This window comes from Etheostoma spectabile, chromosome 9, assembly GCF_008692095.1.
Source record: "Etheostoma spectabile isolate EspeVRDwgs_2016 chromosome 9, UIUC_Espe_1.0, whole genome shotgun sequence".
In the NCBI taxonomy this organism is placed as follows: domain Eukaryota; kingdom Metazoa; phylum Chordata; class Actinopteri; order Perciformes; family Percidae; genus Etheostoma; species Etheostoma spectabile.
Genome location: NC_045741.1, coordinates 30,868,087 through 30,872,859, shown reverse-complemented (window position 1 = coordinate 30,872,859; position 4,773 = coordinate 30,868,087). Strand labels below are relative to the sequence as shown.

Below are 4,773 nucleotides of genomic sequence, written 5' to 3'. Positions count from 1 at the left end.
AGATTTGTACTTGCCAAAGAGCGTTGGAATCAATTATGTTATTTTGGGTAGTTAAAAAGAACATTGAAATAGGAGAAATGGGTCAATTTGACCCGAGGACAAAGAATTGAAAAAAAAAAGTGGTTTGGGTTAAAACGCCGGTCCTTAAGTAGTACTCCTGGGACACAAAGACCTGTTTCCTGGGTGAAAGTCTTGCGTTTCCCCTTAACTTCTTCTGGGACATGAACTTTGCTTCTCCACTTCAAAAGCCCTGCGTTTTAGGACCTCCTCCTTATGCGGATCTTCATGTTGTTATACAGCAGCAGTCAATGTGCTGCATACAGTAATAAATACGTGGATCTCATACAAGTTACAGTGCATTGCTATTCTTAGCCATATCTACAAATGGTTCGTAAGGACAGCGTGGTTCAGTATGGAAGTTTTTATTTCTCTTTTGTCCGTGTCTCTGGCCAGTCCCACAATCCCTTAAGAAGGATTTTGTTTGTGTTTACTTCCCCCCCCATCAGCAGTCTACATGCCTACTATGATGGTACTACTTAGAATGAAGCTAAATATTTGATCTTTTATCCACTAACATTATAGTTAGCCACCTGTTTAAACTTCTCTGCTCACTTGATAACTACATAACACATAGTGTTTATAGTTGGCTTCATGTTAATAGGTGGATATATTCTATTTATCAAATCTGATAACAAGACTTGGATACAATCTTCCCACGTACCTCCTGGTTGGGAATTACTGGAACATCAACAGGGCCGAACTTCAATGTCCTCAGTGAGTCTTCAGTGTTACAGCAGAGTAGTGATAGACCGATTTTATCGGCTGGCAGATATATTGGGCCAATATTTGCGTTTTTACGTGTATCTGCATTGGCTGATTCGCAGCTGCTGCGTTCGCCGATTATTTAAATGTGTTGACAAGGGACATTCGGTGATGACCTGATTATATGTCTTATAATATGTCAGCAAGCAAAGCATCATCAAGGCTGTGTTGTAGATGTTGATGAAAGCCTTTTACCCTTGCACATTTAACCATATGCAGTGCACCATCCATATGAGGCACATTGGACACATCATGTGGGTGATATGAATGTAGGATGATTGCAGAAGTGACACTGATCTGTGTTTTTGGTCATTATTTTTAAAGAAATGGCAGAGCAGATTCTGAAAACAAATACAGTGTGGCAGGGTTTACATTTGTACAATTTAAATTGAGGGAGAAAAAGCAGTATCGGCTCCAAATATCGGCTCAAGAAAATCGGCTCTATATCGGTCAATCCCTACTGCAGAGGTCACCAACCAATCAGCCAGTGGTGAAGCAGAACACAACCTGCTTTAACGTTTTCAGTTGGAGTTTGTGTTCTCCTGAAGTCCAATATTCACTCTATTTTTAGCTCTATATTTGTTTTTTTGGTTTAGCAGCTAAATGTTCCACTATTACCAGCTGGTCTCTAACTGTGCCTGTCTGCTGTTTGTTGCCGAGAAGGTAGAGCGCAAAGCTTTTTCTCTGAAATCAGCTGCCGGCTGCTACTGGAGAACATGTTGATATAGTTTTGCATCGCCAGACCCGTGTCCACAGTGCTGCTGGGGTTGTTTGCATTTCTTTAAACCACTCACAATGGTCTTGGACGTCACAAATCTCCGGGAGCAGCGACGGTGGCTCTGCTACACAGTCTCAGGAAGGAACTTGTTTTGATGAAACATTGTGCACCCAGCAACAGAAAACGCCACATGCAATATTAAATGAAGTTAACTGTTGACTGAATACAGTAACGTGAGCTATTTAAATTAGATGGATACATGGTTACATGTATGTGTATGTGGCTCAGTGGTAGAGTGGTTGCCTGCCAATCAGAAGATCCCATGTCAAAGTGTCCTTGGGCAAGACACTGAACCCCGAGTTGCACCCGCTGCGGAATGTAAATGTGTGTGAGTGTTTATCTGATGAGCAGGTGGCACCTTGTACTGCAGCCTCGGCCACAGTGTATGAATGTGTGTGAATGGCGAATGGTTCCTGTACTATGTAAAAGTGCTTTGAGTAGTTGTTGAGACTAGAAAAGCGCTATATAAGGACAGTCTATTTACATTTTACCTCATTAGCTCTTACCAGTCCACAGCAATCCCACCGATCACTCCCAAAACGTCCCACTTAGATAGTAAATGCCCTAAACATATTCTTTGTATATCTCATCAATCATTCCCAGAAAGAACCAAACAAGCCTGTTTTGGATGTCATACCATCCAAATTCTCTTAAAAACTTGACATTCTAAGTGTGTAGCTTACTAGCTCGAAGCTTGTTGTTGTTTCCTGTAGGGAAGGGATTTTAAGAACGGCAAACACACAGAGAGCTGAAAGAGAGGGATAAATCCTCACATCAGGTGCCGGATGTCAGGCTTTATCCTGGAAATGTACTCCCATTGAACCAGAATACTGTGTAAATAAACAAAACTCAAGTCAGGGGTTAGAGGAACTGTTTGAATTTTGCCTGTGTGTATGGTGTGATACGGATATGATGACATACATAACCCAGGGTATTAGTATAAAACAATTGACGACAGCTCGGTGGAATCTGGAGAAAGAAGGGAGCCTGCATCTGTGTTTCCTTTCTTCTGGGATGTGAAGAACTCCCATAACCACAAGTCCTGAGAAACGGAGACAGCCGTCTCCCTCTCACCATTACTTTTCTCTTCCCACAGCAACAGAGTGGCGGTGAGGAAGAGACAATTCTTACAGTAACTGCCACGTCTGCCTCAGTAATAAGCATTACACTCTTACCCAGAATCCCATGGGAGGAGTGGATTCTGAGAAACCCATGAACCTCCTCCTAAACACCACAAGCCCACCTAAACCAAATCTGGCATTTTTACAAGAGTTAATCACTTGTGAGGACGCTCTTCGTTGCACGTGTTTTTCAGTGTAATTACTGTGTAACTCAATTAATTTCCCCCGGCAGTTAAAGTGAGGTGTGCTCTTCAAAATCACTGCAAGACTCACTGATCATTAGCATACACTTAACAGTCAGTCCTCATCTGCAGGAGAAGAAAGGAATAAACTCATGTGGGTTCACATGTGCTATCATAATGGAAAACTCGTAAAACAGTTTTTGACCAAACAAGAATTTAAGAAATCTTATAATGTAAACATACAGGCAAGACAACTAAAGACATCTGCAGTGGAAAGGCAGATTTGTGGCTGCATTTGTCCAGATTTTGAGTTTTCAGTCTCTGAGATTTGTGTCTTAACCCCGGAACAACCCCTAAAAACAATTTTCAACACTTGTCAACGAAGAGTGGCGAGACTCTTTGTACAAATAAAATGTACGAGAAGCTGGTAGGTCCAGGCTAAAACAATGGAGGGTAATACAATCTTGTTAGAGATTAAAAATAATCAAGCAACGTGTCTTTCCAAAAACTGTCTCTATTGTTCTGGATAATCCACAGAACAACTTTTTAGTACTTTTTAAATTTATAGTTTAATTTTATGTTGACCCTTGATCGTAAGGCAATTTGTAAAGTCTGACAAAAAAATTAAAAAGTGTAGTTTTTCTTTAGGACATCTCACAGTCTTCATTAGCAAATAGAGTTTGCTCAGTTTCCATAACATGACCATGTATTGACCTTGAATCTGGGTGTTTGAAGTCCTGCTGATAAAGAACATGAGACCCTGTTGAAAGTTCTTGTAAGTGAACCTAGAGTAGTTCTTTCCAAGGTGGAGAAAGAATGAAGATTACATGGATGATGATTGAGACAATTTACCAAAACACCCACCAATATTGTATATTGCTCCTTTACACAGATAAATCTTGGAGGTGGACAAACATAATAGAAATAAAAATCACAGATCAGAAAAGAACATGGATTTTAATTACTGGAGTGCGAGTGGAAGGTAGATACCAGCTTAATAAACACTGGATTGTTCTGTACAGTACTTGTAGAGACAAAACAATCTGCAAGTAGGGTAGCAAGACGCTCCACTTTGGAGACAACCTCAGTGCTGTATGGTGCGTGGCGGAGGACGGAAACAAAACTGGAACACAGCCGGGACGCAGCGCAGACACACCTGGTGGAAAAAATGGTTTCTGCAACTTCATCTAAAAGAAACTGGCCTCTGTGACATTTGACTCTACTTCTGTCTCCGTTGGTGCACATTGACTGTAGTGGAACCACATGTTGTCCACGGCATGGTGCTGGTCTGGCCCACTCTGGCCCTCACTGGCTGGCAGCAGTCGCCTCTTGGCCTCTTCCTCCTCCATAAGCTCTAACTCCTCCGCACTGTATTCTGGCTCATACAAGTGGCCCCAAATGGCCAATTCCAGCAGTGCAGTATTAATATAATTTCCTTCCATATCTACAGGAAAATTGCCCTTTGCCATTATCGCGATATTACCTCTTGGCTTCATCGTTGAGTAGGGAGGTATGGGCACTGATGGAGGGAAGTTTAACTAGTTCATTTACACACACTTCCAATATTATTTTCATACATAGTTGGTTGAATTTAATGAAGTATCCCTTTAAAAATCAGACAAAGCGTGTATTTCTGTTTGTCTACACAAACGTATTGGTCCCTGGTGTGGACCTATAAAAAAGCGTCCTTTGTTTCCGTTGTGAAACAAAGGAAACTTTGGAAAAATTGTACTTTAATTTCATCTAAATGCCATCAGAAAATCTGATGGAGAAAGAATGTTCCTGCTAATGGCATAATCAATGTTTTACTGTTAATGCATAACCTTAAGAAAATGTTCTCTTATCACTAATAACCAACATTCATTCTTAT

At 41.0% G+C, this 4,773-nt stretch overlaps 1 long non-coding RNA gene across 1 annotated transcript in view; it reads left to right on the top strand.

Annotated features, from left to right (window-relative positions):
* Positions 1 to 4,773, top strand: part of LOC116695504 (uncharacterized) — a 21,959-nt gene that overhangs the window by 3,772 nt on the left and 13,414 nt on the right. The window contains exon 2 of the long non-coding RNA XR_004333480.1: positions 985 to 989. This is a non-coding gene — a long non-coding RNA (uncharacterized LOC116695504). The remainder of the gene's footprint in view (positions 1 to 984; positions 990 to 4,773) is intronic.